The sequence below is a fragment of the Procambarus clarkii genome, chromosome 8, assembly GCF_040958095.1.
Source record: "Procambarus clarkii isolate CNS0578487 chromosome 8, FALCON_Pclarkii_2.0, whole genome shotgun sequence".
NCBI lineage: Eukaryota > Metazoa > Arthropoda > Malacostraca > Decapoda > Cambaridae > Procambarus > Procambarus clarkii.
Window position 1 is genome coordinate 27,706,856 of NC_091157.1, and position 26,967 is coordinate 27,733,822.

Consider the following 26,967-nt stretch of genomic DNA (forward strand, 5'->3'; position numbering starts at 1 on the left):
TGTGGCACAATGGTGTGTGTTGCTCTTTGGTATGTGTTGCTCTATGGTGTGTGTTGTTCTAGTGTGTGTGTTGCTCTATGGTGTGTGTTGCTCTATGGTGTGTGTTGTTTTATTGTGTGATGCCCTACGATGTGTATTGCACTATGGCGTGTGTTGCACTATAGTATGTCTTGCACTGTGGTGTATGCTGCTCTGAGGTGTGTTGCACTGTGGTGTGTGCTGTACTATGGTGAGTGCTGCACATGTGTGGTGTGTTTTACTCTATAGTGCGTGTTCCTGTATGGTGTGTTGCTCTATGGTGTGGTTCACTTTTTGGCGAGTGTTGCTCTATGGTGTGTGTTGCACTGTGGTGTGTGTTGCATTATGGTATGTGCTGCACTATGGTGTGTGTTGCCCTGTGTTGTGTGCTGCATTATGGTGGGTGTTGCATTATGGTGGGTGTTGCACTATGGTGGGTGTTGCGCTATGGTGTGTGATACATTGTGATATGTGCTGCACTGTGGTGTGTGATGCACTAAGGTGTGTATTGCACTGTGGTGTGTGCTGCACTATGGTGTGTGCTGCACTATGGTGTGTGTTGCACTATGGTGTGTGCTGCACTATGGTGTGTGCTGCACTATGGTGTGTGTTGCACTGTGGTGTGTGCTGCACTATGGTGTGTGCTGCACTATGGTGTGTGTTGCACTATGGTGTGTGCTGCACTATGGTGTGTGCTGCACTTGGTGAATGCTGAACCTGTGTAAGGAATCACTCAGAATCTTGTATACCACATATGTAAGACCAATCCTGGAGTATGCGGCCCCAGCATGGAGCCCGTACCTTGTCAAGCACAAGATGAAGCTGGAAAAAATTGAAAGGTATGCCACTAGACTAGTCCCAGAACTAAGAGGCGTGAGTTACGAGGAAATTCTGCGGGAAATGCACCTTACGACACTGGAAGACAGAAGAGTAAGGGAAGACATAATCACAACCTACAAAATCCTCAGAGAAATTGACCGGGTAGACAAGAATAAACTATTCAACACTGGTGGTACGCGAACAAGGGGACACAGGTGGAAACTGAGTACCCACATGAGCCACAGGGACGTTAGAAAGAATTTTTTCAGTGTCAGAGTAGTTAACAGAAGGAATGCATTAGGCAGTGATGTGGTGGAGGCGGATTCCATACACAGTGTTAAATGTAGATATGACAGAGCCCAGTAGGCTCAGGAATCTGTACATCAGTTGATTGACAGTTGAGAGGCGGGACCAAAGAGCGAAAGCTTACCCCCACAAGCACAACTAGGAGAGTGCACATACACACAGACCTGCACAGAGGAAACTTTCTAAGCCAACACATCAAGGTACCGACAAGAATGAGATTGGAATATGATCCAGCCGTGCTTGATCTGAAAATTACCCTAAATGAGTGGGATATATGGGAAGTTAAGATGGAAGCACCCTTGGGAATGAGTGATCACAGTGTATTGATAACTCCTAGTAGAGTTCGGAGTTATCTCCCCCAAAAAAGAACTAGGAAACAAAAGGTTGGCATACCGAAAAATATGAGGAAATGATAAGTTTCCTAAGGGATATACCATGGACACAGACCTCAGAGCAAAGTCTGTACAAGACATGATGGACTATGTCACCCAAAAGTGTCAGGAGGCAATAAACAAGTTTATCCCGGCCCAAAACGAAAAATCCGAGAAATAAAAGAAGAATCAATGGTTTAATAGGGCATGTATGGAGGCAAAGGAACTTAACAAATGGGCGTGGAGGAACTTCCGAAATAACAGAACACCTGAAAGCAGACAGAGATACCAGAGAACCAGAAATGAGTATGTTAGTGTGAGAAGAGAAGCAGAGAAAAATTATGAAAATGATGTAGCAAACAAACGCAAGACCGAACCAAAGCTACTCCACAGTCACATGAGGAGGAAAACAGCAGTGAAAGAACAAGTAATTAAACTTAGAACAGGCGAGGACAGGTATAAAGAGAATGATAAAGAGGTGGTTGAAGAACTCAACAATAGGTTCCAGGAGGTCTTCAATATAGAACAAGGTGAGGTCACTGCGCTTGGAGAGGGGGCAGTAGACCAGGCGCTCTTGGAAGGGTTCGAAATTACGAGAGATGAGGTCAAGAGACACCTGTGTGATCTGGATGTGAGAAAGGCTGTTGATCCAGACGGGATCTCACATGGGGTATTAAAAGAGTGTGCAGAGACACTTTGCTTGCCCCTCTCCATAGTGTATAGAAGGTCACTGGAGATGGGAGACCTACCAGAAATATAGAAGTCGGCTAATGTGGTCCCAATATACAAAAAGGGTGACAGACAAGAGGCGCTGAACTACAGGCCAGTGTCCTTAACTTGTATACCATGCAAGGTGATGGAGAAGATCGTGAAAAAAAATCTAGTTACACATCTGGAGAGAAGGGATTTCGTGACAAATCGCCAATCGTTCAGGGAGGGTAAATCTTGCCTTACTGGTTTAATAGAATTCTACGACCAGGTAACAAAGATTATGAAAGAAAGAGAAGGCTGGGTGGACTGCATTTTCTTGGACTGCCGGAAAGCCTTTGAAACTGTACCCTATACGAGGCTGAAACATAAGCTGGAGAGACAGGCAGGAGTGACTGCTAAGGTGCTCCAGTGGATAAGGGAGTAACTAAGCAATAGGAAGCAGAGAGTTACAGTTACAGAGAGACCTTAGATTTGTGTGAAGTCACCAGGGAAGTCCCACAGGGCTCTGTACTCGGTCCTATTCTGTTTCTGATATACGTTAATGATCTCCTGGAAGGTATAGACTCATTCCTCTTAATGTTTCTTGGTGATGCCAAAATTATGAAAAGGATTAAGACAGAGGAGGGCTGCTTGAGGCTTCAAGAAGACCTAAACAAGGTGAAGGAATCGTCGAACAAATGGTTGTTAGAGTTTAACCCAAGCATCTGTAATGTAATGAAGATAGGTGTAGGGAGCAGGGGGCCAGATATTAGGTATCATGTGGAGGATGAAATTCTTCAAGAGTCAGAGAAAGAGAAAGACTTGGGGGTTGATATCACGCCAGACCTGTCCCCTGAAACCCATATCAAGAGGATAACATCAGCAGCATATGCCAGGTTTGCCAATATGAGAACGGCATTTAGAAACTTGTGTAATCATTCAGAACATTTTATACCACCTATGTCAGTCCAATCCTGGAGTATGCAGCCCCAGCATGGAGTCCATATCTAGTCAAGCATATGACTAAACTGGAAAAGTTGAAAGGTTTGCCACCAGACTACTACCAGGGCTGAGAGGTATGAGCTACGAGGAGAGACTACGGGAATTAAACTTCACGTCGTTAGGAGGCAGGATAGTTAGGGGGGACATGATCACTACATACAAGATTCTCAGAGGAATTGATAGGGGTAGATAAAGACAGGCTATTTAACACAAGGGACACATTCCCTAGGGGACTCAGGTGGAAATTGAGTGCCCAAATGAACCACAGAGATATTAGAAAGAATTTTTTAATGTCAGAGTGGTTGACAAATGGAATGCATTAGGAAGTGATGTGGTAGAGACTAATTCCATACACAGTTTCAAGTGTAGATATGATAGAACCCAATAGGCTCAGGAACCTGTACACCAGTTGATTGATAGTTGAGAGGCGGGACCAAAAAGCCAGAGCTCATCCCCCGCAAGCACAAATAGGTGAGTACAAATAGGTGAGTACACACACAAGACAGAAGAGTAAGGGGAGACATGATCACTACCTACAAAATCCTGAGAGGAATTGACAGGGTAGATACAGATAAACTGTTTAACACTAGTCTTATGCGAACAAGGGGAAACAGGTGGAAACTGAGTACCCAAATGAGCCACAGGGACGTTAGAAAGAACTTTTTTCAGTGTCAGAATAGTTCATAGGTAGAATGCATTAGGCAGTGATGTGGTGGAGGCTGTTATGACACCAGTTAGCCTGAAAAACGAGTCTACCCTTGTGAGATTTATTCAACAAACTAGCCCCAGTCGAAAGGTCAAAGGAAATGTAGACATATGAATATGTATTAAATACTTGGAAAAGGTTAATGAAGAGTTATTTGGTTAATGTATGAGGGTTAATATATGAGGCTCGCTGCAGCTCTCTTGACCTCACTCGAGCAACAGAGGTCGTGAGAGGAGGTTGTACTGTGTTTGTGCTCCTGGCAGTAAAGGAGAAACCTCTATTTTTGTGCTCCATCAAGATGAGGGGAACAGTCAGGTGTTCGTGTATGAAGCCTGGGGTCGACTTAGTGCTCGAGTCAGGAATAAAAGAGGTATGGTGTAGCAGCTTTATAGTGATTCTGTGGGCGACGGGGATCGTCAATGTCGACGACCAGGGCCTGAGCGCACACCGTACCAGATAAAATCTGTGGTAAGAATGTTTAACCAGTTGTTAGTGATTGTCTGTATTTGATCGAGTGCCCAGCGATCATGGCAAGTGTTTATAGGTATATTAGATATATTTTATTAAGCTAGAAGGCTTAATTAAATAAGAGAGTAAAGATGAGGCAACCAGCTGAAGGAGGCGGCGACACATTCATCATCTCCAAGCGTCCGTGGGTGACTGAGGCAGACAGTCTCGTGGGGCGGCGGCGGTAGGTCCTGAGGGAGGTGGAGCATGGAATCGCCCGAACGGGATAGTCCCCTTCGCGACGTGCGAGAGTTTAAAGAGATGTCGAGTGAAGATTCTTATGTTATGTGAATACATTTTGTTATATTTTAGCAGGGAAACATTTTTATTGGCATGGCAATGAAAATTGCAGGTTTGTTTGGAGAAGTTGATGGAACTTCGAGGCCAGAGGAGAAGTTAATGAATGGAACTTCAAGGCTGTAGGAGTGAATGCTGAACCCTGTGGAAAAGCAGAGCCCCATAGTGAAGGGTGGACCTCAATCTAGGAAGAGGAGCAGTGAAGTGAAGTTTCACGTGCTTCTGTGGAATTAGTGGTGGAACATCACTGGTATTTGAGGAAAACTTCATTGTGTAGCAGTCTGGGAGGGCTGTAGAAGACCCTTGTAGAAAATTCTGGGAGAACCTAGAAATATACAGGTTGGTGAGCCTCGGGATGCAGAGAGGAGGTTCATGGTGAGTACTTCTAATGTATTAGGAGAGTGCTTGAATGTCATTGGCGTGTAAGATGCACTGGAAGGGGAGAGAGTGACCATTTTTTGGTTGAGGAAATTTTGTGCATATGTTCTTAGTGTCTCAACCACAGGCAGCGTTTTATATACTTTCAGGACTGACTGTGTAATATTGATGTGTCTGGTGTTACAGTCATAGGCTGAGTTATATATATATATATATATATATATATATATATATATATATATATATATATATATATATATATATATATATATATAGACAAAGAAATAAAAATAAAAATGAATTTTGGAGAATTGATTTTTGAATTACCACCAACAGTGAAAAGAAATGTACGAAAGATCGAGAAAATTCGTGTTAGAATTATTAATCTTACTTTTTCGGTCATATTTAATAATATATGTCTACAGGAAAGACTGCTACCAAAATATACTAATATATATATATATATATATATATATATATATATATATATATATATATATATATATATATATATATATATATATATATATATATATATATATATATATATATATATATATATATATATATATTATTAAATATGACCGAAAAAGTAAGATTAATAATTCTAACACGAATTTTCTCAATCTTTCGTACATTTCTTTTCACTGTTGGAGGTAAATCAAAAATCAATTCTCCAAAATTCATTTTTATTTCTAGTCTGACGCGACACGAGCGCGTTTCGTAAAACTTATTACATTTTCAAAGACTTTTAGTTTACAAATACACAACTGAATAGAACTGATTGATTGATTGATAAAGATTAAGCCACCCAAGAAGTGGCACGGACATGAATAGCCCGTAAGTGGTACAATTTTTTTTTTCTCGGTATTCTGAGGTTGCATTTAACCATCAGGCTGTTATCGTGGGGGAGGATACTGCTTCACAGTCTTTATGAGGGTGTCCAGCTGCTGGACACCTTTGTTGACCAGGAGAGTGGCTGTGTTGATGGCTTCAAGGTGGCCACTGCATGATTCAGGAACTCTTAAAGCTCTTCTAAGGTCATTGCTTGCTTCACATTCCAGAAGATAGTGAAGTAATGGCTTTTCTGTGACAGTTTGGCAGAAGATGCACTCTCTCTGTCGGGGTTCACCAATCTCGCAGTTGCATCTGTAACCTAGACGTAGTCTATATAGCCTAACTGCTATTTCCCTGTGGATTTCTTTTGGGATATTTAACCTTTCTAATTTGGTTGCCTGAAGATACCATGTTGCAGATGGCGAACCTTCAGCTATTCTTTGGTGCAGGTAGGCTTTGTTGAGATGTGAGAGTTTTTTGGTGATGATGTTTTTTATGTTCTCTAGGCTGGGTTGAATTGTTTTATGTATCACGGTCTAACTGAAGATCAATTTGGACCCCATAGTGGTCGCTTGTGAGTGTGGGCTCAACTGACCATGTTGCTGCATCTCTTAGGGAGGCTGAAACGAAGGTTAGGTCTAATCTGCCTCCTTGGATGTGGGTAGGTTCATTCTTGTTTAGGATTTGTATTTCTGGAAGCTGGTCCAGTAGATGTGTAATGTGTATGCCGGCTTCATTTGTTTTGTTCGAGCCCAGTGCCAATCGATGATGGGCATTAAAATCTCCACAAATGATTGTGTTTGTTGTTGTCGCGTGTCCAAATAACACAGAGAGATCCATTTCGGCTTGTGGAGACCTGTACACATTGAACACTTCAAGTTTGTCTTGTCTTAGCTCAATGGTGACTCCCATTACCTCTGTCCCTGCTCCACAATTGGGTGGGCTGGTTATGGATTTGGAGATCAGGTCACATTTTACATAGATTGCACATCCCCTGGATTGCCCATTGATCCATGGAAGGAAGAAGCCTCGATAGCCTGAGATTTTAGGTTCTAATCCGGCTCGAAGCAAGCTCTCCTGTAGTATCAGGATGTCTATGCCTTTGGTTGCTGCTATGCATTGCAAGTGTTGCAATTTAGTAACTAATGAATACTAAATTATACTAACCAAGGAAGTTACTTTACTGTACAGCGCGAGATCTCGTCACCATAGGGTGGCGAGACTGTACCTGACTACTGATGAGCGATGACAGAGGGTCATCCTCATCCCCTGACTCGTCGGTGAAGCCATGAGTCAGCACTGCTGAGTCATGAACTAGACCCGCTGAAGGCAGTTCCAATTCCTCTCTAGCATGATAATGTTTCAATTTATTTACATGAATTGTCCTTTCCACCTGGTCCTCGAATACTCATTTTATAACAAGATTAACCGGCCCTGCCCTTTTAATTACTCTGTATGGCCCTCGCCACCTCGGAGCTAGTTTCCTGCTCTGATTGGCGGGCGCAGCCTCATTCACTCTCAATACGAGGCTTCCTTCCTTCAACTCAAGAGGGCACACTTTCTTGTCAAAAAAATAAGCATACTGATTCCGTGCTTTCTTGGACGCTTCAGCTGCAATATTCCATGCATTTCTCATTTTTACAAGGACCTCTGAAGGACAGTCCTCCCCGTATGCAACATTATGTCTGTTAAGCAGACCTGAGGGGAAATTGCATGAATTACCAGTAAACAAATGAAGGGGTTGGGTGTTAATTGATTGGTGGATGGCAGTATTCAAGGCTAATTGAACATAGGGTAGGTGTTCATCCCAAGCGTTCGCGTCATGTTCAGCAAGGATTGCAAGCATATCCTTGACTGAACGATTAGTCCGTTCCGTCATTCCGTTTGCTTGTGGGTGGTAGGCTGTTGTAAAAGCCGAAGTTGTCTCTAAAATCTTACAAACTTCTCTAAATATATTCTCATTAAATTCTTGACCCCGGTCAGAGACAAACTTTAGGAGGTCCGAATACAGTAACGAACCTACGCAAGAACGCATCTGCAACCGTACGAGAATCCTTCTGAGGTAATGCAACTAGTGTAGTGTACCTAGACAAATGGTCAACTAGCACCAACACGTATCTGTTACCTGAATGACTGTGATGTAAATCAATCAAATCGGCCCCTACACGATCTAAAGGCTCACGAATTTCAGGAAATTCCTGAAGTGGGGCTTGTACCTTAAGGGTGCCTTTCCTCCTCTGGCAACGAGGGCACGACTTCACGAAATTGATTACTTCAGAAAGTAATCCTGGTAAATAAAATAGAGACTTTGCCTTTAAGTGGGTTTTAAAGACCCCCGGATGCCCTGCAATTTTCGATGCATGCGCAAGCTTTAACGCCGATGACCGCAACGTGTCCGGAATGACTAGTTGAAATACTGCCCTATCATTCTGGCTATTAACATAATACAGGACGCCCTGTTTCATTTCAAAATCATGAATAGGTAAATTCTTTTTCTTTTTCGGGTATTTTCCTCCCTCTAAATACTCAATAATTTCTTTCCATCTAGGCTCGCTCATCTGGTATTCTCTCATTTTATCTGATGGAATGGTTTCAATATTTTCATTAACTTGAACTGCCGCTATGTTCCTACTTAGCGTATCTGGCACAACATGTGCTGGGCCAGGCTTGTACAAAATCTGGAATGAGTGGGCCGAAAGTTCGTGAGACCAGCGTGACATTCGTGGGCATTTTGTTCGCTTTTTAAATATGTGTCAACGCTCGGTGGTCTGTGTAGATTACAAAGTGCCGCTGAAATAGGTAAGGCTCGAAATACCTAACTGATTCTACTACTGCCAGTGCCTCCCGATCCGTAGCTGAATAGCGAACTTCAGGTCCTTTGACCTTTCTACTGAAATAGGCTACTGGATGGGGTAAATTATCCGCATCTCTCTGAATTAAGCTCCTGCCAATAGCAATACCGCTGGCGTCAGTGTGCACCTCCCACTCTTTCTCAAAATCAGGAATAGCCAAGACCGGTGTCGTGATTAGTTGGTCTTTCAGTTTGCGATAGGCCTCGTCATGCTCAGATTTCCACACAAACTTCGCATTTTTCTTTGTCAGATCAGTCAGGGGTGCTGAAATGTCAGCGAAACCTTCAATATGACGACGAAAATATCCGGCCGCCCCAAAAAACCTACGCACGTCCTTTGCTGTCCTTGGAGTAGGCATGTCAGCAATGGCGCGGCAAGAATCTGGGTCAGGTCGGATACCGTCTGGGCACATCTGGAACCCCAGAAATTTAAATTTCTGAGCCGCCAGGGTGCACTTCTGAACATTAAGCCTGAAACCTGTCTGATCTAACAACGTCAAAGTCTCAGTCAAGTCCCGTAGGTGTTCCTCAAACGTTCTGGAATATATCACAACACCATCCAGGTACGCTAAAGAATGCCTACCCAGTACCGGACTAAGGATGAAGTTGATGGCCCTCTGAAACGACGAGGGCGCTGTCTTCAAACCAAACGGCATCCTACGGAATTGATAAGTGTGCCTACCATCCGAGAATGCTGTTTTTTCCCTATCCTGTTCTGCCACCGGAATCGCCCAATACGCCGATTTCGCGTCAAGAGTTGAGAAATACTTAGCCGCACCAAATTAATCTATTATCTCCTGTATTTGGGGCAACGGATACACATCACCTTTAGTTAATTCGTTCACCTTCCGGTAGTCAACACAGAAACGATAACTACCGTCCGGTTTCCGAACTAGCACAACAGGAGAGAGCCACGGTGACGTACTAGGCTCTATTACGCCTTGGCTCAACATTTTCTGGCACTCCTCTTTGATAACGTTCTTTGCCTGTTCCGGCAACCTCCACTGTCTCGTGTACACAGGCAAATGATCACCAGTTGGAATGGTGTGCTCAATCTTATCAAGGAGACCAATCTGATCATCCTCTGTCGCAAATAATTTCGGGAATTTTCGCAAAACTTCTCTCAGTGCCTTCCTATCCGCCTGTGTAACATGTTGCAAATCAAGTGCTGAAATTAATTTTTCTACAGATCCACATTCCGTGCAACATTTCTCGTCTCATACTGTACGTTGGATGGTGTTTTCGTATCTATCATGTTCAATGCACTACATTGTGCAGTGACGGTTGGCGTCTCAGCTGACTCATGGTGAAAGATTTCTGTATCCTCCACCATGGTTCCCTGAGATACCCTATCACCTGCCCTGAAGCGAAACGTCTTGTGTGAAAGATTGACAACTGGAATGAGTGCACCTTTATCGAGCACTACAATTAAGTGATGAGGAATTAATAAGCTATCACATCACTCAGCCACCTGAAGGGTGGTACCCGGTTGTATGTGACGTCCCACGGCTACTTTAATAAATTTAACAGAATGTGGTGGGCAACTCTGTTTGATCAATGCATGCAATACACAAGACCTCTTAATTGTGTCTGGAAGAAACTTAAAAATCAATTTTGGATAGTATTATATTTTATAGATAGTTATATTTTTGCTTCCTCGTAATTGAAGCTACAACTGGGGGATGGTCGATCATCTCCACTGGGTAGAAAGTCTGTCCCAACTGCAACCTGCAGTTCCTAGCCCCTTTTTGAGCAGACAAGGAATAATCAAATCACGACAGAAAATCAGTTCCCATTAAGATGTGACCAGGAAAATCAAGGTTCTCTACGGTCGTACATGTGTGAGGCTGCAATTCACCATCAATCTCAAAATAAATTGTACCTTGACCTACGATCTCAATCTTTTCCCCATTGACTGCTGTTAATGTCTTTGCGCTACGTTTAAGACGTGCATACTTAAAATTGCTGAAGGCTGACTTTTTAATTACAGTTGCCTGGCTTCCTGTATCAACAAAAGCTGTCAATCTTACACCTTCCACTTTCACCTCAAAAGTAGGCCTACCATCACTAGGAGCCTTCTTTCATTCTTTCGTACTAGTGATTTTACAATCCCTCTGTATATGTCCGCGCTTCCCGCAGGAGTAACACCTCCGCGGGTCTCTGTTGGTACCCCGCGCAGAGTGGCTCGAACGTGCAGCTGAGGGCTGCTTCCCGCTTGACGAACCCGCGCCACAGTTACTCGGCTTGGCTCCCTCGCCTTTACTTAATGCTTCTACGTATGGTGACAACTGAGTGCCCGACGTCTCCGCGCGCATCTGTCTGTCTAAGGCTGTGGCGGCCTGTGGGACTAGTTCCTTATAACTCACAAACGCTCCCTCTGCAACTAAAAATGGCCCCATAGCAGATGGTAACGTTTTGCAGAACAATTGTTTGGCGAAGCGCTCTGCCTGACTCGAATTTAACCCCAGTTCCATAGTGAGATCGTCAACTCAACTTTTTAATAACGTCCCGAAATCTTTTATAGTGCTGCGGTCATCCTTCTTAAGTGACTGCAGGTAAATATGAGCCTCATCTTCTGACACCTTTTCTTTAAATCTGTCCCTAATAGCTTGGACAAACTGAGGCCAAGTCGTCAGGTGCTGAAACTCAGTCACTCTCGCCAGTGGACCATGCTATGCCCACGCAAGCCCCCATAGCAAGAGTAATCTTCAAACTATCCTCTGGGACAGCCACCAGCATCGTACTAATCTGACAAAACCAGTCTTCCACCTTATTAAGCGGCAACACAGGCTTCCACAAAGCCTGTGTTCCACCTTATTAAGCAGCAACGCCATGCCTCTGAGTGTCGGCAGAGTCAACTTGGGAATCAGACTTACAATTCCCGGTTTGTATGACGCTGGGTTACTGGAAGTGGGTGGGCCCTGGGGTTGGGAACTGGATTGAGGTTGGGGTTGAGGTAAGGTGTGGTTGGCCTGGGGATGGGGTATGGATTGAGGTTGGGAGTGGGGTTGGGGTTGAGGTATGGTGTGGGTGGTCTGGGGTTGGGGTATGGATTGAGGTTGGGAGTGGGGTAAGGATTGAGGTATGGTGAGGGTGGTCTCGGGTTGGGTTAAGGATTGAGGTTGGGGTTGGGGTTGAGGTATGGTGTGGGTGGCCTCGGGTTGGGGTGTGGATTGAGGTTGGGGTTGGGGTTGAGGTATGGTGTGGGTGGCCTGGGGTTGGGATGGGTATAGGGTGGCCTGGGGTTGGAATGGATATGGAGTGGCCTGGGGTTGGAATGGGTATGGTGGGGCCGGGGGTTGGGGGAAGGGTTGGTATAGGAATGGAGGTTGGGGTTGGTATAGGAAATGAGGATGGGGTTGGTATAGGAGGTTAGGTTGGGGTTGTTGTAGTGACGGATGAGGTGTACCTAGGTGTTGTGGTATTGGTGTTATGTGGGGTAGTTCCTGCTGTTGGTGTGGCTGTTCATGTTCACGTTGAACAGGTTGCTGGTGATGTTCTCTACCGAACGAAGTGGGACGTCCTACAGTACTAACTGACGCCCCCTGTCCAGCTCCCTGTATGCCCTGTTGGTATGGCGTCGATGTTGTCTGTGGGGGAACCCAAGACGGCTCCCCCCACCCTTGGGACGAATCCTCGCGAGATTCCCCACTCATGTCAATAATCGAATCTGTACTGGAATGGAAAGATACCCTCTACTGCCCAGTTCCATGCAGAACCCGTGACCCCGTCGCCTCAGTCCCACTGAGGTCCCACAGGTGGGGTCAGTCCCACTGACCCCACCTGTGATGTCAGCTGAGCTACCTGAGCGGTCCCCCGTGGTGTCGGAAGAGGAGCTGTCCTCTACACTTTCACTCCCACTGGTCCCTACTGACTGGTCAATGTCTGGGTTAAACATGTCCTGTGATTCCTGGTGTGCCATGTCTCTTGTAACTACCCTTTAATACACCCTCGACCCGGACTCACTACAACCGTGATCTTACACAAATAAAAAAATCACAACTCTTTCTAAGTGAAAACCAACGAAATTCCCAAAATAGGAAATACAACGATTAATCGAGAGAACCGCTGATGTGAATCCAATGAATGAGCGTCTGCCCCGCACTCGTGTCTGACCGTGAAATAACCCGCAGTCCTATTACTGAAAGCAAAGTCCTCTACGTTAAAAAAGTTAAAGAATTTATGTAAAACAATCAAAAATGATAACAGTAACTAACGCGCAGCACTCGTGATGGATTAATAAAGAATATTTACTGTACTTGAACACTAAACGCACTTGAAGTAAGCAGCGTGGCCACTGATGACTGATGGAGCGGGACCAGCTGCGCTGAAAAAAACACAAGTCCCGCTCTCTTTCGCTTAAACGCTGAAAAATCACAATTTTTATTCTGAAGGAAAATAGCTAGTTTTACGTTAATAAACCACTCTAGCGATTAATATAGACACCCAGGACATATATTTGCTTGCCAAAATTGAATTTAAAAAAAAACTGCGTTTTTACTCAAATGCTGGACTCTGCCAATTTTCTGCACCCGGAAAAAAAATCTATCACCCTAAATATCGCAAAACTCCCCTAATTCGCAAAAGTGGGTTTCTCATTCCCAGATATAAATACGCTGTTATTTAGTACTGACGCTGTATGCAGAACAATACTGACACCCCGGGCGGTTTCAACACTCATTAATTCGAATTTACGTCAAAATCCGAGGTTTTCACCTCTAGTGGACTCTGAACAAATTACAACACGATTGTCTCGAAAAATAACTAAATTCGGCAAAAATGTAATTATCACTGTTTAATGCTTAAGAACAGAATTACGTCCCTTGCGCGCACTAGAGGGTAATACTGACCCTAGAATATACACGAAACATGAAAATTCGAATTTTCGCCAAAAAGTCAAATTCTAGCCCAAGCTGGACTTAGAAAATTTTCCACCTACGTTTCTACCAAAAAATTCTGTCTAAAAACGCAATTCTACCGTCTTACTGGTAAAAACTAGAATAATATCATCCACATCGACTGGGGAATCCTAATGACGCCCAGATCATATACGTGACCCACGAATGCAAATTAATTACAAATGTGTGTATATATATATATATATATATATATATATATATATATATATATATATATATATATATATATATATATATATATATATATATATGTATATATGTATACATATATATATATATATATATATATATATATATATATATATATATATATTTATATATATATATGTGTATATATATGTATATATATATATATATATATATATATATATATATATATATATATATATATATATATATATATATATATATATATATATATGTATATATATGTATATATATATATATATATATATATATATATATATATATATATATATATGTCGTACCTAGTAGCCAGAACGCATTTGTCAGCCTACTATGCAAGGCCCGATTTGCCTAATAAGCCAAGTTTTCATGAATTAATTGTTTTACGACTACCTAACCTACCTAACCTAACCTAACCTAACTTTTTCGGCTACCTAACCTAACCTAACCTATAAAGATAGGTTAGGTTAGGTTAGGTAGGGTTGGTTAGGTTCGGTCATATATCTACGTTAATTTTAACTCCAATAAAAAAAAATTATCCTCATACATAATGAAATGGATAGCTTTATCATTCCATAAGAAAAAAAATTGAGAAAATATATTAATTCTGGAAAACTTGGCTTATTAGGCAAATCGGGCCTTGCATAGTAGGCTGAGAAGTGAGTTCTGGCTACTAGGTACGACATATATATATATATATATATATATATATATATATATATATATATGTCGTACCTAGTAGCCAGAACGCACTTTTTGGCCTACTATGCAAGGCCCGCTTTGCCTAATAAGCCAAGTTTTCCTGAATTAATATATTTTCTCTATTTTTTTTCTTATGAAATGATAAAGGTACCCATTTCATTATGTATGACGTCAATTTTTTTTATTTTAGTTAAAATTAACGTAGATATATGACCGAACCTAACCAACCCTACCTAACCTAACCTAACCTATCTTTATAGGTTAGGTTAGGTTAGGTAGCCGAAAAAGTTAGGTTAGGTTAGGTTAGGTAGGTTAGGTAGTCGAAAAACAATTAATTCATGAAAACTTGGCTTATTAGGCAAATTGGGCCTTGCATAGTTGGCTGTGAAGTGCGTTCTGGCTACTAGGTACGACATATATAAATATATATATATATATATATATATATATATATATATATATATATATATATATATATATATATATATATATATATATATATATATATATATATATATATATATATATATATGTCGTACCTAGTAGCCAGAACTCACTTCTCAGCCTACTATGCATGGCCCGATTTGCCTAATAAGCCTTGTTTTCATGAATTAATGTTTTTTCGACAACCTAACCTACCTAACCTAACCTACCCTAACCTAACGTTTTCGGCTACCTAACCTAACCTAACCTATAAAGATAAGTTAGGTAGGGTTGGTTAGGTTCGGTCATATATCTACGTTAATTTTAACTCCAATAAAAAAATTGACCTCATACATAATGAAATGGGTAGCTTTATCATTTCATAAGAACAAAAATTTGAGAAAATATATTAATTCAGTAAAACTTGGCTTATTAGGCAAATCGGGCCTCGCATACTAGGTTGAGAAGTGAGTTCTGGCTACTAGGTACGACATATATATATATATATATATATGTATACATATTTAGCAGCACCATGGCAGCTGAATTGGTCTGCCCATGCATGGCCGCAAATACACCGGTGCTCGGTAGAGATAGTGGCGGCAAGGGGCGGAGCAACACCAATACTTAGCGCCCGATGGTCCAGGCGGGTGCCCAAGGCAGAATTAGGGACTTCCAACAGGAAGTCCCCAGCATGGGGAGCTTGCACAGCTAGGAGACGCGCTCTGTCCCTCTGAGAAGCTGCGTCCAGCAATGCTTTGGCGATGTTCTCCACTATGGGGCTATCCCATTTGGCCTGTTTACCGTCGTTTGGAAAAGTTGGTCGGGTGTGTGAATTGGCAAGAGTGTCACACTGACGAACTCCTTCCATTAATTTGGGATCACTGTAACAAACTAGGCTTGTTGTAAGAATTATCCAGAATGGTTATCTACACATGGGAGAATGGGAAGCTGGACCCACGTGTGGTGACCCAAGCACATGGGAGCATCCCCCTGGGGGAATTGGCGGTGAGAATAACTGTCGCCTTTGTTCACAAGTTTCGTATAATGAATCATTCTATAGTGTTCAGTAATTTAGAGAAATTTGCCTTCATTCATTTTGTATTAAAATTGTATTGTATAATATTACTGGATACAATATCAGGAGTATTCTAATTATTAGAAGAATGAGTTTAATATGAGAATGAGTCACCATCAGTGACGTCACTAGCCGTGACTAGACCTCGGCGCGGAAGGATTTGAGTAACCTCAGCGGTCACAGGTCATCAGAGAGTTTCCACATTCAGTAATTCTCAAAGGTCAAATAGCCATTTTGTGATCGGGAATAGCTCTTCCTTAAGATGCTTGTGTAATTTAACTTCAGTTAAAATAATTCAACCAATCGGGATCATTCAGTGCAACAGAGGTTATTTGTTAAACTTAAGCCTTACAATTAAGTAACTTAGATACTAGGCGCAATAATACACTGCTCTGGTCTGGGTAGGACTAGCCGAGCAGGAGGACAGTGTGGGATCAGGAGTGATTCGGGCAGGTGGTCTCCATCATTGGCCCCAAGACAGCACAAACATCTAGCTGGTCGCCCAAGGTAAAGTTTGCTCAGAGTTTTTGGATAGGGAATAGGTCACTCATTGCCGAGATGGTCAATTAGAGAGTGTTCAAGTTTAGGGAGTGCTTCAATTTCTTAGATTTTGTTTTAGTTTGTTGAATAAATTAATTAATTAGTAATTGGCATTTTTATTTCATTTCATGTTTTCCATTCTCATGTCCTTGTCACGTGGTCCCCACGATGCCGAGTTTTCGTTGGGCCGCAAAGCCTAATACAAAGATAAAGAGATCGGTTATTCCCTTTGATTTTAATATCTCGAAAGCTCAACGTAAGATCCAAGTTATATGTTACTAGTGGGGATCAAGCCCCAAAGTTATTGATTAGAATGATCGATCCAGACCTTGATCATTGCTCAGTGTTGCAGGTCTGGTGGTGACAGCAAAAAGGCGACCCTAGGGTTTTGCTAGAAGCCTATGTCACGTCATACGGGTTGTAGAATCTTAAGTCGGTCAATCGTTTTAAGACCACGTGGCGTGGGGTCGGCTCAAGTGAAAGTTTTGGGGTCCCTTGGTAGAGAGAACAGAACGTTAAAATACGGGTAGAGAGAGAAAGGGGGAGAATAGAACACAAGAATCCCCCCCCCCCCCATGTTACAATGGTGCACAGCGGTGGTTTCAACAATTTTGTTTGAAATTGTTGAAAGGCTCACGCGTCTAGCCATTCGGACACGGGCATAGATGCTAGGGAGGACAGCTGCGGGCCAGGATTAGCAGTGCGCCTCACAACAGTGCGGTTTAGTGGGGATTGGCGAATCTTGGGGTCGTGTGGGCTGATACGATTAAGGATTAGTAAGTTAGGCTGTTAAGATTTATTGGCTAAGGAGACCGCTCCGAGTTGATGGAGTCCAGATTTCTTGGCGTTCACAGTTTCGAAACTGTGAACGCCAAGAAATCTGGACAACACCTGCCCAAGATTATTGGGGAATATAAACCTGGATATGCGTATGGAAATGTCAAGACACACAAGCCTGGAAACCCACTATGGCCAATCATCAGCCAGATACCCACACCCACGTACAGACTGGCGAAACGACTCAACGGCTTGCTGACTCATTATGTCCCTTGCGCCTTCAGCCTGAAGTCTCCAAAGGAATTTGCTGACTTGCTGCGGGGAACACGGGCCACAGGGATAAGAGCCTCGTTGGACGTAGAATCTCTGTTTACCAACGTACCTGTGGATGAAACAATCGGGTTGATAGCCGACAGAGAGTAGCGTGATCCGGCCTGTACTCCTCTTGACATACCAGAAAACAGTCTAAAGAAACTACTCCAAGCTTGTACTAAAGAGGCACCCTTCTTGAGCCCAGATGGACACATGTATAAGCAAGTAGATGGGGTCGCCATGGGTTCTCCCCTAGGTGTCCTGTTTGCAAACTTCTACATGGGTACCATCGAGCAAAAAGTCTTACTCGACATGAACTTGAAACCGGCCATATACTGCAGGTATGTTGACGACATTTTTACACAGGTACCTGATGTCAGACATCTGCAGGAGCTGAAGGAGGCATTTGAGCAGAATTCTAGGTTGCGTTTCACTTACGAGATGGAGAAGGATGGGAAGCTGCCCTTTTTAGATGTAACAGTCATGGAAAAGGAGTGGAGTTTTCCACACTGCAGTCTACACTAAGGAAACAAACATAGGAATGTGCCTGAATGCTAACAGTGACTGCCCGGACAGGTACAAGAGGAGTGTTGTTAACGCATATATCGACCGTGCCCTCAGCCACAGCTCAGAATGGAAGCAAGTCGACGAAGAACTCTGTAGGGTAAGGCAGGTCCTAGTCAACAACGGCTTCTCCAATGGTTTCGTTGAAGACATCATAAGAAGGAAAGTGAAACGCCATGCAACCTCTGAAGAGACAACTAACACAACACCTATACCCCCTATTAGACTATTTTACAGGAACTTCTTTTCCACAGCCCATAAAACGGAGGAAAGGGTCCTGAAAGATATTGTCAGTAGAAACGTTATCCCTACAGACAAAAATCAGAAGATACAACTGACGATTTACTATAAAACCAGAAAAACGGCCAGCCTACTCATGAGAAACTCTCCAGACACAAAGCAGAACGCTTTAAAAGAGACCAACGTCGTCTATGCCTGCAAATGCCCTCTTAGGGACTGTAAACCTCAAAAAACCCAGTATCTAGGCAAGACAACAACATCTCTTTCCAGGCGTTTAACGATGCATAAGCAACAGGGCTCCATTAAGGAACATATAATCTCTTCCCACAAACAAACCATCACCAGAGAAATCTTAGCAAACAACACAGAAATTATCGATAGATACAGCGATATCAGGCGGCTTGACGTCTGCGAGGCACTACACATCAAGAAGTCAACACCAGCAATCAACAGCCAATTAATGCACAACTATATTCTACCCATTTCAAGACTCCGCTCCAATATAGAAGCATCATGAAATATGGACCAATAGGCTTTCTACAATTACTTCCATTCAATACCCATTGTTTCGTGTTCTGTCTTGTGTTTGAATTTAATACCCTTTCAATACCCATTGTTTCGTATTCTGTCTTGTGTTGGAATTTAATACCAATTGAATACCCATTGTTGAAAGTTCGTTTTTCACCTCATCCGCCTCACCCAAATGTAGATATAAACCTCGAAGATGTGAATGCTCTATTCAGTTTCAGTTGTGTGTTTGTAAATTAAAGTCATTGAAAATGTAATAAGTTTTACGAAACGCGCTCAATTGTCGCATCAGACTAGAAATAAAAATGAATTTGGGAGAATTGATCTTTGAATTACCATCAACAATGAAAAGAAATGTAAGAAAGATAGAGAAAATTCGTGTTAAAATTATTAATCTTACTTTTTCTTACTTACTTACTTACTTTTTTTTTTCTTACTTACAGATATTTAATAATATATATATATATATATATATATATATATATATATATATATATATATATATATATATATATATATATATATATATATATATATATATTGTGACGATAATTTCCTTCAAGAGATTGAGCCTACTCTTCCCTCCAAAAATACGTCGATACATCTATATAAAACTACTATGGAAGAAAAATCCAACAACGACAACACCAGCAAGGTTTGCCAGAGCGCAAAACGTATGCAGCCAGGAACACCTGCTCCACCTCAAACCGCCAAACTACCTGTCTTGTCGCCGGCTCCTCGCTGATTGGCCGCGGGTCTAGCTGCAACTGCACTCCACCCACCATACTACTTGATGTCTGGGGCCGCCACGACCTCAGTCTTCAGAATATTCAGTGCTTTCATACGGTTAACACGTCTTCTTGGTAGACTAAGCTGTGGCTTACGTGTACTAAGAGAGGTGATAGCTTGAAGCCAATATTCCTGCACCAATATTTATGTTATTTGCACTTCTTGTTATTTGTTCACTTGTCTTAACGTAACTTTTCATTTTGTCATTTAATTATTCTTATTACTTTGATTGATTTTATTATACGAATTTGTATGTCCATTTTATTCATGTTTTGATTTCTTTAACGTAATTAAAATTTCATTGTTAAAATTTACTTGTGTTTTGTGTGTCTTCTCCTTACCTTACCACAGACGAAGTTCCAGATTTTCTATTTTTTTTTATTACTATGTGACGAGGCCATACCCCTAGCTTTGAACAGCCGAACACCAACGCGTTACCGTCACATATTATATGGGGGCCTGTCCTAGGAGCTTCACTCAGGTACTGGTGCCAAGTGGTAATTAATGGTAAGCGTATTTAACTTTGTTAACGTAGCTTTTACTATTTTTCATATTCAATTTCATTTTTTATATGGTGCGGTGTATTGTGCATTACGAGAGTAACATATGGTGAAGGTGAGACAACTTTGGATTACGTGGTGACTGTAGGCCTCAGTCATACTCTTAATTGGTCATCTCTCCCTCTGTGTTATTACTCGTGTTTACCATCTTTGTCCCTTGGATATTTATCATTTTTGACAGGTCATCATATTGGTACCCTGGTACTGTGGTCTGCCCCGGGTCAAGAGCACCCAATCTTCTGCAATCTGACTGTAGGAGGACAAAGAGGGCCATAGTTCCTCTAGCTCGAACTTTAGTTGCTGAATTGGGACCTCAGCAGCAGTTCTCGTCACCAGTTGACACCTCGCACCCATACACGTCAGTCAGAGATGATGATACATACAACAGTAGGGAATTAGCTTACTTTTTCAGAGCACAAAAGTTCGCTAATTCTGTAAGTATCATATTAAATTCAGTAGGAAAAACTTGCTTTATGTCCTATAGAGACTTGGCAAGGTATGCCTACATCCTTGGACTACCAATTTTACTTTTGAGGCAATTAACTGTTTCATTTGTTTTCGAAACTCTGTTTCATTTGTTAGAAGGATTTTCTTGCCCTTATCCTCTTACACGAGTACCGGGTACAAGATTTCCTGCGCCCTTGATTTAAATTAATCATTTAACACCTTGTACTTAACTTTAATTGTTAAAGATCCCACTAGATAGGTATCAGTTGCCACGTTGTCCTGTTTCTGACATTCACTATAACTGAATATTCGTTGTACCTTTATTTGCTAATTTCACCATGTTTCGTCTCCAAGCTTTCCGTGCAGATCCAGCAGGTGCAATAGGGACTTTAAGTCATGCCAAGAAGACTGAATTACAAACTCTTGCACATGAGTATCAGCTAACAGTTCCCTACCAAGCCAACAAGAGTGAAATACACAATCTGTTGCTGGATCATTTCTTAGAACAAGGTAAGATAGACTCTGAAACTTATGAAACTTACTATATTGCAGATAAAACTGATTTGGCGACGATGAAACTCAAACTAGAGCTGGCCAAGATTGAACGTGAGCAGCAAAGGGAAGCCCGCGAACAGCAAAGGGAAGCCATCGAACAACAAGAACGAGCAGCTGCCATACGAAAGGACGAACACGAACGAGAAATCGCCCTCAAGGAACGTGAACTCGCCCTCCAGGAACGTGAGGTTGCAATGCTCCAGGAGCGGGAACGCGTACAGCTTGAAACACTCCAGGAGCGGGAACGCGTACAGCTTGAAACCAAACAACGCGAGTTGGAGATGCAACGCGAACATGACAAGCAACAAGCGACTCTGGCTCTAGAGTGTCGTCAACGAGAAATCGCCTTGGAAACTTCACACTTCACTCAACGCCAGCAAGCTACTGCCAATCTTCCCGTCAGTTATAATATATCACATGCAAGTAAGTTAATGCCATCCTTTGTAGAAGCAGAAGTTGATGTGTTCTTCACCACCTTTGAAACCCTTGCTAATCAACTCAGTTGGCCTGTCGACCAATGGGCCACACTTCTCAGAGTCCATCTTACAGGTAGAGCTGCAGTCACACTCAGTACTCTGGCGTCTGAGAATGACTACCAGACTCTGAAACAAGCAGTGTTGGACGCCTACCTCCTCTCTACAGAAAGTTATAGGAGGAAATTCCGTGACCACCTGAAGGCAAGTACCACTACCTTCCTCGAGTTTGCTAACACAAAACGGAGATATTTCATGACATGGCTGGAAGCAGCACATGTCTCTACTTTTACAGAACTCGTCAACCTGATGCTTGTTGAAGAATTCTTGAGACGTGTGCCGCCTCCTGTCCGTCTCTACTTAGCAGATAAAGAAGAAACCGACTACCTGAAGTGTGCTAAGTCGGCTGACACTTACAGCCTCATCCACCGGCTGACACCCGAACCATCCTCCAGTAAGAAGTCGTGGTCCAGTTACGAGGAAGTAAGCACCGATCAAGCTGGCTCGCAATTGTATTGCAAGTATTGTAGACTCTATGGACATACCATAGACAAGTGTGGTAAGTCTCAATACAAGGGAACCACTGACCCACAGAAACCCAAACCAACTCCTCCTAAGTCCGGTAAGCCTGTGATGAATGTTGGTGTTAATGATCTTTCTCTTTTCAGTAACCACCTGTATACTGGAACTGTCTCTGCCAACGGTTCAAATCCGGAGGGACGTTTCAAATTGAAGATCTTGAGGGACACAGCGGCTCTTCAATCGATCATCTTGAAGTCGGCTGTGCCCAACATCGTCTACACCGGAGAAACTGTCTTCATCACTGACCTCACTGCTACCACTCCATACCCTCTCGCCAGAGTCCACCTGGATTGTCCCTACGTGAACGGAGAAGTCCAAGTCGCCGTCAGGGAAAAGCCTTTTCCCATGCCTGGAGTGCAACTTCTCCTAGGCAACGACTTGGCAGAAGACCTGCAACCAACCAACCTGATCGTCATGGACAAACCCCAGGTGTGTAACTCTGTGCCAAGTAACCCTATTCTAGCGTATGTTCCAGCAGAGGTTCAAGAGAGTGATGAAGTTTCTCCTCCGGTTCTCGTGACCACCCGTGCACAAGCCGCACGTCCACAGCCAGCTGACTCTACTGCTACCGCTGTCCCTTAAGACCCTCAGAAACTACCCCCGCATCTGACCAAGTTGGAGTTCCGTAAGTTGCAGAGGGAAGATCTTACTTTAACACCATTGTTTTTCCAGGCTGAGACTCAACCCGACAGTATTCCTGGGTTCTTCCTAGAGAACGACTTGCTCTACCGCAGATATAGACCCAGTAAACTGAAGGAGGAGGACGATTGGGCCAACATCGAACAACTTGTGATTCCTACCAGCCTGCGGCCCACTATTCTACACCTGGCCCACGGAGCATTCTCCCACTACGGCTTCAACAAGACTTACCATGGAATTCGTCAAGACTACTACTGGCCAGGTATGGTAAATAGCGTCAAACAGTACGTAAAACAGTGTCATACATGTCAGATGGCAGGCAAACCGAACATCTCCATTCCCAGAGCGCCACTGATTCCCATACAGGTGCCTGCAGAACCTTTCCACAGACTCATAATAGACTGTGTTGGTCCTTTACCTCGGACCAGTTCAGATAACGCCTACATCCTAACCATCCTGTGTCCTACCACCAGATTTCCCATAGCAGTTCCAGTGAAGAACATCACGGCTGCTACGGTTGTAAAACATCTATTGAAGATCTTCACTCAATACGGATTTCCCAGGGAGATTCAGAGCGACTGTGGTACCAACTTCACCAGTGATCTCTTCAAAAGGACACTGGAGGAGTTCAACATCAAACAGGTATTGTCCAGCCCCTACCATCCTGCTTCACAGGGTTCTCTTGAACGTAGTCATCAGACTATCAAAGCACTCTTGAAAAAGTTTTGTAGTGAAACCTCTAAGGATTGGGATAAGCAAATCGACCTTATAATGTGTATTTACAGAAGTCTCCCCAATGAGTCCCTAGGAGTATCTCCTTATGAGATGCTCTACGGCCGTAAGTGCCGTACTCCCCTTAAGGCTTTCAAAGACTCTCCGAGATGCCACCTTCAGTGAGCATCAGAATGTGCTCCAGTTTCTTCAAAACCTTCAACACATTCTAGAGAGAGTCCACCGTTTTGCCCATGATAATCTATTGAAAGCCCAGGAGAAGATGAAGACTCATTTCGACCAGACCAGCAAAGTACGAAAATTTAAGCCGGGAGACTTCGTGCTTGCATACTTCCCTATCCCAGGTTCACCTTTGCAAAACAGGTTTTCAGGACCCTACCGCGTCAAAGAGTGCAGAAATAACAACAACTACGTTATAGAGACTCCAGATAGGCGGCGGAAGACCCAACTGTGCCACGTCAACCTCCTGAAGCAATATAATGGTACTCCTCCCACTGTCCTAATAAATTACTCTACCTTCACAGAACCCTACATCCACAGTGAGACCTTCCCAGCTTCTCCTCCCGAAAGCACTGACAAGGAGTCAGCGCTTTCTAATTCCGAAATCCTTAATGATCTTCCCAAATACTTTCAGGATAATAATCGTGCTCCTTTGCCATATTCTAATTCCACTCTCACCTCGTCAGATAAGCCCTTCATCCTCCATGTCGACGCCAGTGGTACCGACGTTGGTGGTGTCGTGATGCAGCAACAAGGCGAGGAGAATACACCTGTCGGCGACTATTGCTACAAGGAACTACGGAACAATTGGCAAGGAGCTACTCTTCATCATCCTGAAGCTCCAGCACTTCACTCCACACCTGAAAAGTGCTCGGTCCACCATCAACACGGACCACACCACCCTTCACCTCCTGCAGCACGCCCACTTCTCATCTCAACGTCTTCTACTATGCGCTTGCTAACTGCAGAAATTCAACCTGGAGACACGCTATACCTAGATTCCGACAACATCTTAGCCCATGATCTCTCCAGAGTTTATGAAGTAGAAGCGACTCCATCTATTACTCCACCACACAACGACGTACTTCTTCCAGAACCGCAGGCTTTGGGGGAGAGTTGTGACGATAATCTCCTTCAAGAGATTGAGCCTGCTCTTCCTTCCAAAAATACATCGATACATCTATATAAAACTACTATGGAAGAAAAATCCAACAACGACAACACCAGCAAGGTTTGCCAGAGCGCAAAACGTATGCAGCCAGGAACACCTGCTCCACCTCAAACCGCCAAACTACCTGTCTTGTCGCCGGCTCCTCGCTGATTGGCCGCGGGTCTAGCTGCAACTGCACTCCACCCACCATACTACTTGATGTCTGGGGCCGCCACGACCTCAGTCTTCAGAATATTCAGTGCTTTCATACGGTTAACACGTCTTCTTGGTAGACTAAGCTGTGGCTTACGTGTACTAAGAGAGGTGATAGCTTGAAGCCAATATTCCTGCACCAATATTTACGTTATTTGCACTTCTTGTTATTTGTTCACTTGTCTTAACGTAACTTTTCATTTTGTCATTTAATTATTCTTATTACTTTGATTGATTTTATTATACGAATTTGTATGTCCATTTTATTCATGTTTTGATTTCTTTAACGTAATTAAAATTTCATTGTTAATATTTACTTGTGTTTTGTGTGTCTTCTCCTTACCTTACCACAGACGAAGTTCCAGATTTTCTATTTTTTTTTATTACTATGTGACGAGCCCATACCCCTAGCTTTGAACAGCCGAACACCAATGCGTTACCGTCACAATATATATATATATACATATATATATATATATATATATATATATATATATATATATATATATATATATATATATATATATATATATGTATATATATATATATATATGTATATATATATATATATATATATATATATATATATATATATATATATATATATATATATATATATATATATATATATATATATATATACCCCCAACCCCCTCGCCCCCCCCCCCTAGCCATCTCACTTCCTTGTCCCCCTCGTCCTTCCAACCATTCCTCACTTCCCCTCCCCTCGTGCTCCCCACCATTTCCCTCCCTCTCCCATCCCCGTGTTCTCCCCACCATCCCCTCGTCCTCCTAACCATTCCACACTGCACCTCCTCCTACCTACCATTTCCCACTCCCCGTCCTCTTGTCCTCCCTAGCATTCCCCCCTCCCGCGTTCTCTCGTCCTCCCTACCATTCCCCATTTCTCTGTCCCCTTGTCCTCCCTACCATTATCCAATCCCCTGTCCTCTCGTCCCCACCATCCCCAATTTTCTCGTCCACTCGTCCTCCCCACTATTATCCCCTCCCGTGTTCTCTTGTCCTCAACACCTTCCCCAACTGTCTTCCATTCGTCCTCCACGCCATTCCCCACTATCTCGTCCAATGCATTCTCAAATGATCGGATGTTTCTATCAGAAAATTGAGAAATTAAATGATCTTATGTTCCCATCACTGTAAAGAAAAGAAAACCCAGTAAAAAAAACGAAATGAAAAAAAAAATAAATAAAAAATAAACTATGCACATGAAATGAATGGTATGCTTACAGCAGAGCTCAATTTCAACACAATGTCACACAAAATAATTAAATAAAAATTAAAATATATTTAAATCTGTGAAAATTTAATTTGTTAATGGAATTGTAAACATTGAAAAGGAATCGTAACATATTTAGTATAAGCGTGTCTTGCTCTTACGTGCAATATATGGTGCTGTTTCTTAAAAAAAATGTTTTTACCTGTCACAGGTGTGGGATCTGTACTTATTCTAAAAAAATGAACAGTATGGTAAACAACACAGCTCAATTCCAACATAATGTCACACAAAATAATAAAGTCAAAATGAAAATAAATCGAAATCTATGAAAATTAAATTTATCAATGGAATTGTAAATATTGAAATGGAATCGTAAGATATATAGTCTAGCATGCATTGCTATTACGTGCAACAGATGACGCTGTTTTTCAAAAGAAGCATATTTTTACCTGTCACAGGTATTGCATCTATATAGTAGAATATAAAAACGCATGCGTATTCGAATGCAACGTTGCGTCAAGATTTGAAATCAATTGGTG